Source organism: Nomascus leucogenys, chromosome 12 (genome assembly GCF_006542625.1).
Source record: "Nomascus leucogenys isolate Asia chromosome 12, Asia_NLE_v1, whole genome shotgun sequence".
Classification (NCBI taxonomy): Eukaryota; Metazoa; Chordata; class Mammalia; order Primates; family Hylobatidae; genus Nomascus; species Nomascus leucogenys.
This window is the reverse complement of record NC_044392.1, coordinates 73620719-73634301: the sequence shown is the minus strand read 5'-3', so window position 1 is coordinate 73634301 and position 13583 is coordinate 73620719.

Genomic DNA, 13583 nt, shown 5'->3' with positions numbered 1-13583 from the left:
ACTCCTGAGCCAGCGAGACCACGAGCCCACCAGGAGGAAGAAACTCTAAACACATCCGAACATCAGAAGGAACAAACTCCGGACACGCCGCCTTAAGAACTGTAACACTCACCGGCAGGGTCCGCGGCTTCATTCTTGAAGTCAGTGAGACCAAGAACCCACCAATTCCGGACACAGCAGGTTTCCCATCTTACAGATTGAACCTCTCAGGTTACCACATAGGAACCAGAGAGACCAGGCTCCTCCGCGTCCTCCCAGTGCGCAGGTGGGCATTATTCAGAAAGAATCAGCTGGGAAAGAGCAGGCTTCATCCGGATCAGCAGTCCGGTTTTTCAGCTTCAAGCTGCTTTAGGCTTGAAGGAGGGGTTTCGCCTAGGTACCTTTGGCTGACTCCTGTCGCTATTGAAACCAATATTGCATTTTTTTTTTTCTTGCATAGAAATTCTAATGCTTGGTGGCTCACGCCTGTAATCTTAGCACTTTGGGAGGTTGAGGCTAGCAAATCACTTGAGGTCAGGAGTTTGAGACCCGCTTAGATAACATGGTGAAACCCCCGTCTCTACTAACAAAATACAAAAAAATTAGCTGGGTGTGGTGGCATGCACCTGTAGTCCCAGCTACTCAGGGGGCTGAGGCAGGAGAATCGCTTGAACCCGGGAGGCAAAGGTTGCAGTGAGTCAAGATTGCGCCACTGCACTCCAGCCTGGGTGACAGAGCAAGACTCTGTCTCAAAAAAAAAAAAAAATTAATGCTAATTTATTCTCTAATCAGATTTTATTGAAATGGAATGCAGCTTGGTTTATTATCTTTTTTTAATGGTATTAACTATTTTCTATCTACCCATTTGTTAGATAATGAACAGTAGGTAGTTTTTCTTTCTCACTGTGAAGCATAAGGATAGGATGTTCCAAGTCTGTAAAAGCATTAGTGCCATTTAGAATCTAAAATGTGAAAAGTTCAACATAATTAATACAGAGTAACAGTTTGCTTCACAGCATTTTAAAATTGACATATCGTAGACAGTTGTACTGCTTTTGAGTTTGGTAACATTAATAAACAAGTACTTGTAATTTAAGAGTAATTATGAATCCATCCGTGTGTGATTTTCTAATGAAGTCAAATAAATCAGCAGTTGGGAAGCATTCTTTAGTTCTTAATTAGGAAACTAGCAGCAAGTTAACAGTGTTAATTTTCATCCGGTTCTTCCCATCGTATTGCTCTTATGTAATGGTATGATAAAGTCATTGTGTTTGGAGAATGACCAGTTTGACAGCACAGTACTTGGAGCTATGAAATCCTTTTCTCTGCCACTCTCAGAAGCAGTGCTATTCATGTAACACACTTTGCACTTGGCAGAAAGAAAAGGCTTTGAGATCCTTGGATCTCAACGTGCTGTAGAAAATTGCAGCATATTTAATTTTTCCAAAGAAGAATATGAGGAAGACATGTGACAAATATTATTGGACATGTAGAGACATTTGACAATGTAGCTGACTTAGTCAAAGAACTATAAGGAAAGAATGTAGTTGTTTATTTCCATATTTCCAAAAGACAAGTGAATAACCTACTGATCAAACAAAGCTGAATTCATTACTTGCTGATGTAGGGAGAACACGCCCTTGACAATGTCTAAGGTTTCAGAAGATAGAGCTTAGGGGCATAAATTTATAGGGTTTGGAGGTCTGGTTGAAAGTAGGTTCACTTTCAATGTAGTGGTCTGATTGGATCAGACACAGTTCAGATTATACTACTTTAGGATTTGTAGACCAATAATTCACACTTTTACTTTCCTGGGCAAGAATTTTCTGTAATAAATAGTAGAGGCATATTGACATAAGAACCTTCATTTTTAGGCCTGATAATTCAACTGTGGAAGTGCGGTCCCATAGGACCCTGATCAGATTAGTTCAGAATTTATCCATCTATCCACTCACCTATCTGTCTGTTCATCCATTTATCCATCTGTCCATTCAAACAATATTCATTAAGCACTTCCTATTTTTCAGGTACTGTGACAGATACTAGGGATGCAGACATAAATGACACAGTTTTTGCCCTTATTGGGCTGGTTGTCTAATGAAGACCACAGATACCTTAATGATGGCTATTATTACCAGTAGTATTATTACTTATTTTTATTTTTATAGAGGCAGGGTCTCCCTACGTTGCCCAGGCTGGTCTCCAAGTCCTAGACTCAAGGGATCCTTCTGCCTTGGCCTCCCAAAGTGCTAGGATTATAGGCATGAACCACCACGCCCGGCCGACCTTAAGAAATGATTGATAGGAAATGCTGTTGTGGTAGGAATAAAATAGAGGGAGATAAGATGAGAAAAGTAGGTTGTTGCTCAATTGTAAAGGGCCTCAAATGCAATGTTCAGAAAGTCTAGCTCTATTTGGTAGGCCAGGAATTTTTACTCTTGGCTGCACTTTAACATCACCTGAAGATTAAAAAAAAATAGATGACAGCCCCACCCAGACCAATTAATGTCAGAATCTTTGGGATAGGGTCTGGACAGTTAATGCCTTGGTAATTCTACTGTATAGGTAGGACTGAAAGACCCTGACAAAGTGACCGAGGTGCCATCAAGGTTTTTAATGAAGTCAATGACAACTTTTAAAGTGTGTACAAATGATGGAGGATTGAAGCAACTAGAGATGGAGACCACTTAGGAGATTCTTGCTTGCAATATTTGAGGTGTGGTCTCAATGGAGGCAGGGGCAGTGACTCTGCAGAAGCAGGCAGATTCAAGAGGCACTTTGGAGTTATTTTTGATTCTCCTTTGATTAGCTACCTCAGTCCTTCACTTTCATCACAATGTCTTGCAAGAACAGAAAAAGTGCTCAAAAATGCACGAACCGAATTAACAGAAATGTTGATGTTTACTGTGTGAACAAAAGCATTGTAGAGGGTAAAATCAATCTCACACGATGTGACCTTTTTTGGAGGAAGAGTGTGGGACTTGGGAGTCAAAGCACTAAGGGTTGGGACTTGGCTTTGCCTTTGATGACTTGCTTGAGCTAAGTAAGTCCTAAACTGCTGTAGGACTTGGTACAATGAAGACCATGTTTTCTGCTCTGAAATCCTGCCAGGAAAGGATGTTGAACATTAAGAAGAAAACAGGTAACAAATTGGGCCTAGGGGAACTAAGCCCAACACTAAAAGATTTCTCTATGATTGGGACCTTAATGCTGTCACTATTCTAGAAATTAGGCAAAGGGCTCCCCTAAGGGCTTGGTTCTTAGGCCCCCAGCCCTTGTTCTTCACATAGCCCTTGTCCTTCACATCTTCTGTGTTGCCCCTTTCCTGAAGGGTCTTCTCAGTGCAAAGGGTGGCAGGCATTCTTTGGGAATGGCACAGTGTTGCCAAAGTAAATAGCCCCTACTCTCTGTCAGGTACTTGCTAATAGTTTCTTGCATTATTCAATCCTCACAGCAAAAGGAATAATAGCTAGTGCATGAATACTGTAGCTTTCTGCTACTGACCATAGCAAGGCATTAGTGCAACAGTCCCATAAAATAAGCTAGTAAATTTCCTACAAATTAGTGGGAGAGAGCCACAAAGGTAGGGTTTATTCAATCCTCACAACAATCCTGTAAGTGAGAATTAGTCAATCCTCACAACAATCTCGTAAGTCACGTGCTATTATGACATCCATTATACAGGTGAGTAAACTGAGCAATTTTTTTTGAAGCTCTGGTTTAGACAGAGTCTCGGTCTCTTGCCCAGGGTGAGTGCAGTGGTGCGATCTCGTTTGACGGTAACCTCTGCCTCCTGGGTTCAGTTGATCCTTCTACCTCAGTCTCCCAAGTAGCTGTAATTACAGGCATGTGCCACCAACTGCAGCTAATTTTTGTATTTTTAGTAGAGACAGGGTTTTGCCATGGTGGCCAGGCTGGTCTCGAACTCCTAGCCTCAAGTGCTCTGCCTGCCTCAGCCTCCCAAAGTACTGGGATTACAGGCATGAGCCACCATGCCCAGCCACATGTTCCCTTTAATTAATATACTTTATCATATGTCATCTGAGAACACAGCCTGATATTAGGTGCATGAAAGGACACAAATGTAGTGGTGCCATTGGTTCTTCCATTATAGGAACTTGGACAAGTCGTTTTATCTTTCTGGAAGTCATCTACTTTGTAAGTTGAGAGGATGAGACTCAAAAAAGATGACCATCTTTTGTTTACGCTACACATTGTAGTCACAACACATTCTCATTAGCAACTTCTCTCATTGAGCACAGTGACTATTGTTGAGGAATTATTTAATGGATTCTCCACCTTTTTACCTTAAAATTCCTGGACTCAGTCATTTTCCAGTCTCTAGAACATTTATTCTATATTTGTGGTATTTGCCTTCATGCAAAGTAGTTGTGTGAGGCATCTAACAGCCATTCTGAGATATTTTATCACAATTTTCATGACAGGAAGATAAAACATAGTGAGATACTTTAAAAACACTTCTTATTAAACATGTTTGTCAAGCTATCTTTATGTGCTGGCTATTCTGCGAGGCTCCTTGGAAAGTGTGGAGAGCAAGAGCAAATCTGGATCTTATTCCTGCTTTCAGTCAGGTCAGTGAGGCAGACACTTAATCGATGATGGCACTAATTGATACACAGTTATAAACACAGGTAAATTCTCCGAAGGAAGGGATGAGTTTCTGTGCAAAAGTGTAACAATGAAGCTGACATAGACTGGAGTGGCAAGAAATCTTCTGGAAGAAGGTGATGGTTTAGCTAAGACATAAATGATGAGTAGATTATTAACTAAGCTAGAGGTAGGGGTGGAGAGAGGGAGCTGTGGGAGTGGCAGGTGTTAAAACCTAGTGGTGGAGGAAAATTGCTGAGCCCAAGGAACTGAAGGAAAGTCAGTGGGGCTACAGAATAGAGAACAAGATAAAGGATGGCATTACTTGATGCTCAAAAGTGAATAAGGGCCAGAAATGCAGGACTTTTTAGTCTACACGAAAAATTTTGATCCTTAATTTGCAATTTGTGGGGAGTCAATAATGGTGTTATAAGGGGCAACATCATCAGATTTTGGTTTTGAAAACATCACTCAGGCTGATATGTGGTGAATGTGCTGGGGGAGGTTAAGATACAGGCAGACCATCTAGTAGTAGGCTTTGCAAGAGGTGATGGCAGCTTGGGTTAGGGGAGAAGCAGTGGACATAATAAGGAGCAAACATATTTGAAAAATACTGAAGCCAAGATTCTGGTGTATTAGTCTGTTCTCACACTGTTACATAGAAGTACCTGAGACTGGGTAATCTATAAAGGAGGTTTAATTGGCTCAGGGTTCTGCAGGCTATTCAGGAAGCATGGCTGGAGAGGCCTCAGGAAACTCAATCATGGTGGATGGCAAAGGGGAAGGAGGCACGTCTTACATGGCCGCAGCAGGAGGAAGAGAGCAAAGGAGGAAGTGCTACACACGTTTAAACAACCAGATCTCATGAGACCTCACTCACTATCACGAAAACAGCAAGGAGGAAATCCACCCCTAGGACCCAGTCACTTCCCACAAGGCCCCACCTCCAACACTGGAGATTATTTGACATGAGATTTGGGTGGGGACACAAATCCAAACCATATTATCTGGCTTGGTGCCATTCACTGAAATTGAGAACTCTGGGGTAAGATTAGGTTTTAGGGACAGAGTGTGATTTTTGCCTTGTACCTATTGAGATTGGGTTGCCTCCAAGACTTTCGATTAGTGATTTCATGGTTGGAATTAGGCATCTTGTTTGAGAGCTCAGAGAAGAGGTCTGGGTGGCAGTATGTGTTTGAGAGTCTTAGAGACTAGAGATGCTGGGAAAAAGCATGGGTCTAGATGAAATTGCCTAAGGAGAGAACAAAGAGTAAAAAAAGGAGGTAGAGGGCACAGTCTTGAGGAAGTCTACCAAGGGGACTGGCAAAGGAAAAAGAGACAGCAAAGCAGGCAAAAAAAATGAGAGATAAGGGAGGAAAACCAAGCCAGTGTGGTGTCCTGGAATCTGAAGGAAGGGGTGTTTTAAGTTGAGGGAGTGTCACATGTTTTCCTAAATGCTAAAAGGTGCCCTTTGGATTTGTTGACTTGGAAATTAAATGCCGTGGCATATTGGTCACAGAGACCATTTAGGAGTGAGTTTTAGTGAGTGGAAGGTGAGAAAATGGAAACAGTGGTTTAGACAACTCTTTTAAGAGAATGGCTGTGAAGAGCAGCAGAGAAATTGAACTGTAGTGATGAGAGTTGTGTTTTTTTTTTTCTCAAGATGATTTAATCATGGGCATGTATAATTGTTGATGAGAGGGATCCAATTGAAAGGGAGAGGTTGATTTCTGTAGAAGACAGAAGGTCCCAGAGATGAGGGAAAGTGAGTTTTCCAAAGCATGGGTACATGAATGGGCCTGGGAGGAGGGTCACTTCCTCTTAACATAAGAGGAAGAACGAGGCAGAATATGGGTACACATGTTTGGAAGGACACTGGTTCTCTCTTTCTCATAATTATTCACTCATTATAATTCTTTCAATCCTAGGCTTTCAGGGAGGGAAGAAATCTTTTTCCCCAATTATTTTGCTTTTAAAATTATTCCTTCTTATTATAAAGAGCACTTACATTTTCCTTAAACCTGTTTTCTTCATTTTTCTTTCCAACAGATTCATTAACATTTTCCTTTATTCAAATTCTCACTCACGATCTCCTGTATAGGACTGAGGCAAATTGCTTAACACCTCAAAATTAAATCCTTTCACAAAATATTTTTGCTGTTTTCAAAAAGATTCAATATAAGAAATATGTTTATAATTTTTTCAGAAATTGTATATACATGAGAAGTGATTCAAATGCTGTATTTATAATCATTACCTTCAGTTCTTAGATTGAAATAACCAATCTTACTAGTTTCAGAGAAACCAATTAAACACGCAACTTTATTGAAAGCAATTGTGACTTTGGGAAGCCACAAAGGAAATAGAAAAATGAGTAATTTCAAATATATAATACCTCAGTCCTTTGTGTTGGTGAAGTCTCCTTAACCTTCTGTGATAGGAAAACCTGCCTAGAATTCTAATTACTGTGTCCGAAAACTAACAAGTATACATTCTAGTCAGAGCATTATTTGCAATCTGATTGCTGAGAAATTGATCAGTTCCATTCGGGAGTAAGGCATCCTGTTTCCAAGACAACAAAGAGTTGGACTTTACAATTATTGATCCAGTTGCTTTAGGTACCATAATGGTGAAACGAGATTGATGGACCATAATCTGACAGTTGCTGGGAGATTCCTTATTAGTCTTGAGCTTCCTACTTCAGGAGTAACTGTACATAATTCCTAAACCTTTACAGCCAAGATGAATCCTTTTTGCTGGTCATCTTACAGAAAGCAGTTTCATCTTGAGATGCTCCCATAGCGATGCTTGGAGCTGTAATCCAACAAATACAAAGCACTAGTACCTTCACCCTCCCATCAAATCATCTTGCTTTGAGGCTGACTTTGAAGTTTCCATTAAGAAATCATCATCTGTGTTTCTTTCCTGCATAAGTGTTCAACAATGCACACCACCTTTTGTCCTTACAAAAGTGTTCCATACCATTTAATTATTAATTTAACAAACCCATATTAAGAATATGTACAGTGCTATATTAGCTTGTGAGGGCTGCCATAACAGAGTACCACAGACTAGGTAGCTTGAACAACAAAAATTCATTTTCTCACAGTTCTTGAGGCTCAAAATCCAAGATCAAGGTGTCATCAAGATTGGTTCTTTCTGATGATCATGAGGGAGGATCTGTTCCAGGCCAGGCCTCTCTCCTTAGCATGTAGATGGCCATCTTCTCTCTGTGTCTTCACATCATCTTCCCTCTGTACATGTCTGTGTCCAAATTTACCCTTCTTAAAAGACCACAAGTGAGATTGTACTAGGACCCCCCTTAATAACTTTAATAGCTTCATTTTAATTTAATCGCCTCTGTAAAGATCCTGTCTCCAAATATGATACATTCTAAAGTACTAGGGGTTAGAACTTCAACATATGTATTTTGTGGGGACATCATTCAGCCTCAGGGTGGTCCTATGTACATATACTATAAGCCAGGCACTGTTCTAAGCCCTAGGAATATAGAAGTGAATGAAACAAAGCTCCATTATTAGGAAAGATAGGTATCAGCTCCATTATTAAAAATAGTAACTGGCAAAAAAACACAGTGTAAAAAGCATTTCTCTGACATTGCAATTACAACTGACTTCAATGAGGATATAAAGAGAAGTTTATATAAAGGACCCACAGGCAGCATATTCACAAAACACAGAAGGAGGGACCCACGGCTAAGAGGGAATACAAAAGAGTGGCAGAAATCAATAAGACCAGTGTTAGGAAACCTGCAGGCACATATGTACCCAGACTCCCACAAATGCCAAAGACAGCAACATTTCAATTTTGATTTAACATGTTGGAGACAAAAAAACAAGGCATGTTTCTGACCTGAATGAAACAGATGGTGTAATGCTGACTGTCGATTACAAAGAGAAAGCAAAACTATTTAAGTCCTATTTTGTTTTCATATTCTTTGCCCACAAAAATAATTTCAGATTGGAAAGCCCAAACAAGTAATATTAAAAGGGAATGGCAATCCTCACTAGGTCAGAATAGTAAGAGAATTAGTTGTTTTTAATAAGATCAAATCTCCACCCCAGATGGATGATATCCCTGGGCTGTGAGAAGACATGCAGGGAAGCCAGACTGTCATCATTTATCTTTGAGGAATAATGGTCAATAACAAAATGAAGACATTTAGAGATGTGCAATGTTGTATTAATCTTCCAAAAAGGGCAAAAGATAATTTCTAAAAATGATGCAAAATTAGGCTAACCATTGATTTTTATTATTAAACAGATTGTTAAGCAGATGGCTTGCAAACTGCAAAAAAAAAAAAAGTGGTGGTCCTTCTTTGTCATCTATTGTCACTACCCATTGTTGCATCCATTTTCGTGACATCTATGCCACTTAAAGTAATTTAGACCAAATCAAGCTCATTTTCTTTTTGGAAAAGACACCAACTGGAGGATGAGAGAAGCATTTGAGATACACTAATTTTGAATTTATTAAGGTATTTGTGTCTAATGATATCCCCTTTTAACTGTCTAATGAATACATCATCCTCTCAAACACACCATGACCCGAGCTGAATTTAGTCTTCCCTCAGAGAAGAGTTTTCTCTTTTCAAGTTCTGTCCAAACTTTCAGCCTTCTTTATTTAAAATTTAATTTTATAGTAACTTTTTAAAATAACTTTTTTTATAGTAACTTTTTTTCCAACTTTTATTTTAGATTCAGGAGGTACATGTACAGCTTTGTTACCTGGGTACATTATGTGATGCTGAAGTTTGAGTATGAATGATCCTGTCACTCAGGTACTGAGCATATTACTCAATAGTTGGTTGTTCAACCCTCGCTCCTCTCCCTCCAGTAGTCCCCAGTTTCTATTGTTGCCATATTTATGTCTGTGACTACCCAATGTTTAGCTCCCACTAAGTGAGAACATGTGGTATACAGTTTTCTTTTCCTGCATTAATTCGCTTAAGATAAACAACTAATTCTCTTACTTATGCTGACCTAGTAAGGTGGTTTTGATTTGCATTTCTCTGATTAGTGATGTTACACATTTTTTCATGTTTGTTAGTAGCTTGTATGTCTTCTTTTGAGAAGCCAAAAGCATATGAAAAAAACCATAATGAGATACCATCACATGCCAGTCAAAATGGCTATTACTTTAAAAATTACTAAAACAATAAAAAAAAAAACAGATGTTGGTGAGATTGCAGGAAAAATGGAATGGGAAATATGGCCATTTTAATGATATTGATTCTTCCCATCTATGAGCATGGAATGTTTTTCCAGTTTGTGTAATCTGTTTCTTTCAACAGTGTTTTATAGTTTTCCTTGTTGAGATCTTTTACCTCCTTGATTAGAAATATTCCTAAGTATTTTTTTGTTTGTGTGTGTGGCTATTGTAAATAAGATTGTGTTCCTGATTTGGCTCTCAGCTTAAATGTTAGTGGTGTATAGAAATACTGCTGACTTTCATACATCGATTTTGTGTCCTGAAACTTTACCAAAAGTGTTTATCATTTCCAGGAGCCTTTTGGTGGAGTCCTTAGAGTTTTCTAGGTGTATCACTCTATCACAAAGAGAGATAGTTTGTTTCACTTTTGCTTTTCCTATTTGGATGCCTTTTATTACCATTTTTTTTTCTTTTGCCCGATTACTGTAGCTACCACTTCCATTACTATGTGGACTAGAAGTGGTGGGAATGGGCATCCTTGTCTTGTTTCAGTTCTCAAGGTGAATGCTTCTAGTTTTTGCCCATTCGATACAACGTTGGCTGTGGGTTTGTCATAGATGACTCTTATTATTTTATGGTATGTTCCTCTGATTCCTGGATTTTTAAGGATTTTTACCATGAAGGGATGTTGGATTTTATCAAAAGCTTTTTCTGCATCTATTGAGATGATAATATGGCTTTGTTTTTAATTCTGTTTATGTGTTGAATCACATTTATTGATTTGTATATGTCGAACCAACCTTATATCACAGCAATGAAGCCTACTTGATCATGCTGAATTAACTTTCTGACTTGCCGCTGGATTTGGTTTGCTCGTATTTGTTGAGGATTTTTGCATCTGTGTTCATTAGGGATATTGGTCTGTAGTTTCCTTTTTTTGTTTTGTTTTTGCCAGTTTAATATCAGTGATGCTGGCTTCACAGAATGAGTTAGGTAGGAGTCCTCCCTTCTTGATTTTTTGGAATGGTTTCCGTAGAATTGGTACCAGTTCTTCTTTGTACATCTGGTAGAATTTGGCTGTGAAACCATCTTGTCCAGAGAATTTTTTGGTTGGTAGGTTTTTTATTACTTATTCAATTTTGGAACTCAATATTGGGCTGTTCAGGGTTTCAATTTCTTCCTGATTCAATCCTGGGAGATTGCGTGTTTCCTGGAATTTACACATTTCCTCTAGATTTTCTAGTTTGTGTAAGTAGAGGTGTTTATAATAGTCTCTGAGGATCCTTTGTATTTCTGTGGGATCAGTTATGATGTCACCTTTGTAATTTCTGATTATGCTTTGTTGGATTTTCTTTTTTTTGTTTGTTAATCTAGCTAGTGTTCTATCAATCTTGTTTATCCTTTTAAGGAACCAACTTTTAGTTTTGTTGTTTTTTTGTACGGATTTTTATGTGACAATTTCATTCAGTTTTGCTCTGATTTTAGTTATTTATTTTCTTCTTCTAGCTTTGGGGTTAGTTTGCTCTTGCTTTTCTAGTTCTTGTAGGTGTGATATTAGATTGTTGATTTGAGATCTTTCTAGCTTTTTGAGGTGGGTGTTTAGCACTATAAACTTTCCTCTTAACACTGCTTTTGCTGCATCCCATAGATTTTAGTATGTTGTGTCTATGTTTTCATTTACTTCAGAGAATTTTTTTCTGCCTTGATTTCATTGTTTACCCAAAAGTCATCCAGGGGAAAGCTGTTTAATTTCCATGTAATTGTGTGGTTTTGAGAGATCATCTTGGTATTGTTTTCTGTCGTTATTTCACTGTGATTTGAGAGTATGGCTGGCGTGCTTTCAATTTTTTTTGAATTTATTGGGACTTGTTTTATGGCTAAGCATGTGGTCTATCTTAGAGTATGTTCTGTGTGCCAATGAGAAGAATGTATAATTTGTGATTGATGGGTGGAGTATTCAGTAGACGTGTATTAGGTCCAGTTGGTCAAGTGTTGAGTTTAAGTGAAGATTTTCTTTGTTAGTTTTCTCTCAGTGAGCTGTCTAATGTTGGCAGTGGGGTATTGAAGTCTCCCACTATTATTGTGTGACTAAGTCTTTTTATAGGTCTACAAGCATTTTTTGAAATGAATTTGGGTTCTCCAATGTTTAGTACATATATATTTAGGATAGTTAAATCTTGTTGAATTGAATCTTTATCAATGTGTAATGTTCTTCTTTGTCCTTTTTCTGTTGGTGGTTTAAAGTCTGTTTTATCTGATGTAAGAACAATGACCTCCATCCTAAATGGAAAACAAAAAAGAGCAGAGGTCACTATTCTTATATCAGATAAAACAGACTTTAAACCAACAACAGTGAATCCTTTACTTTCAGCCTGTGGTTATCAGCAAGTGTGAGATGGGTCTCTTGAAGACAGTAGACTGACGGGTCTCGTTTTTTTGTTATTTTTCCTCTAATCTGCTACTGTGTGCTTTTTAAGTCAAACTTCCAGTCTTCTAAGATGCTCTCCTCCTAGTTACCCTTGGTGCTTTGCTCCTCACTTCTCCTATACTGTTGTGATAATGTCTCACCTTTCTCTCAACACTCTGAATCACACTCCATGTTGCTACCAGATTTATCTAAAAATAGGGCTGATTATACTTAGAACTTTGTTGGCTCTTTGATGTCCATTAAGTTTATCCCAGCATCCTAGTTTAACCTGCAAATCTTTCATAGTCTGTTTCTGGCTTTCCTAGCAAAACAATTGCCTTCCGAAGCATTGCATAAACCTCTGATTTTGGTTCCCTAATCATTTTGCTAGTCTTGTTTTGACACACTAAACTTTCAATTATTTGCCCTTATTAACATTCTTCTTTCTGTTTACTATGTCCTGGACTCCTTTTCTACCTAGCAAACTCCTCCTCATACTTCAATGCAAAGCCAATGTCACTTCTGTGTAAAGCCTTTTCTGACATCTTCAGGGAGAGCTAGGTATTCCCTTTCTTATGTTCATGTAACAGCTTATATCTATCTTTATTATTGCACTTATTAGATGGCATAGAAGTCATTTCTTTACTCTTCCCCCTTTTCTAGCCATTGAGATCTTCAGGAGCCAGACTTTGCCAAATATATTTTTTCTCTTTCCACCTTACTAGCATGTTACATATAAATGCTCAATTAGGCCAGTGGTGGCTCATTTCTGTAGTCCCAGCTCTTTGGGAGGCCAAGGTGGGAGACTCACTTGAAGCCAAGAGTTTAAGACCAGCCTGGGCAACATAGTGAGACTCTGTCTCTAGGTAGGTGTGCTGATGTGTGCCTATAGTCCCAGCTTGAAGGCTGTAGTCTTTAGCCTCAGGGGGCTGAAGCAGGAGGCTCACTTGAGCCCAGGAGCTCAAGACTGCAGTGAACTGAGATCATGTCACTGTACTCCAGCCTGAGTGACAGAGTGAGACCTTGACTGTAAAACAAAACAAAACAAACTCCATATAAATGCTTAATTAATGTTAATAAAGGACAAATGCTTCTTTTTGCTTTCAAGATTGAAAAATTTAGATTCATATTTTGCTGAACAGTGATATCCAGAGTGTCTGGCTTAACAGATGATTGAGACCATGCTACCTGATCTTCTTGACTTCTTTTCCACCTTGAGATTTCTATTTATCTTCAGCCAATCTTTCCAACACCATCTCAACTCACCGTAAAAAGTATCTCATTTCTTCTCCATTATTAACCCGTGTATTTTTACTTTCATGTATCATTTTATTTTGGAAGCATATATATACCGTTTGCCCTTCCCATTCTTTCTGCCATCTCACTCCCCAACCCCCACATGAATCATTCAGGAGTT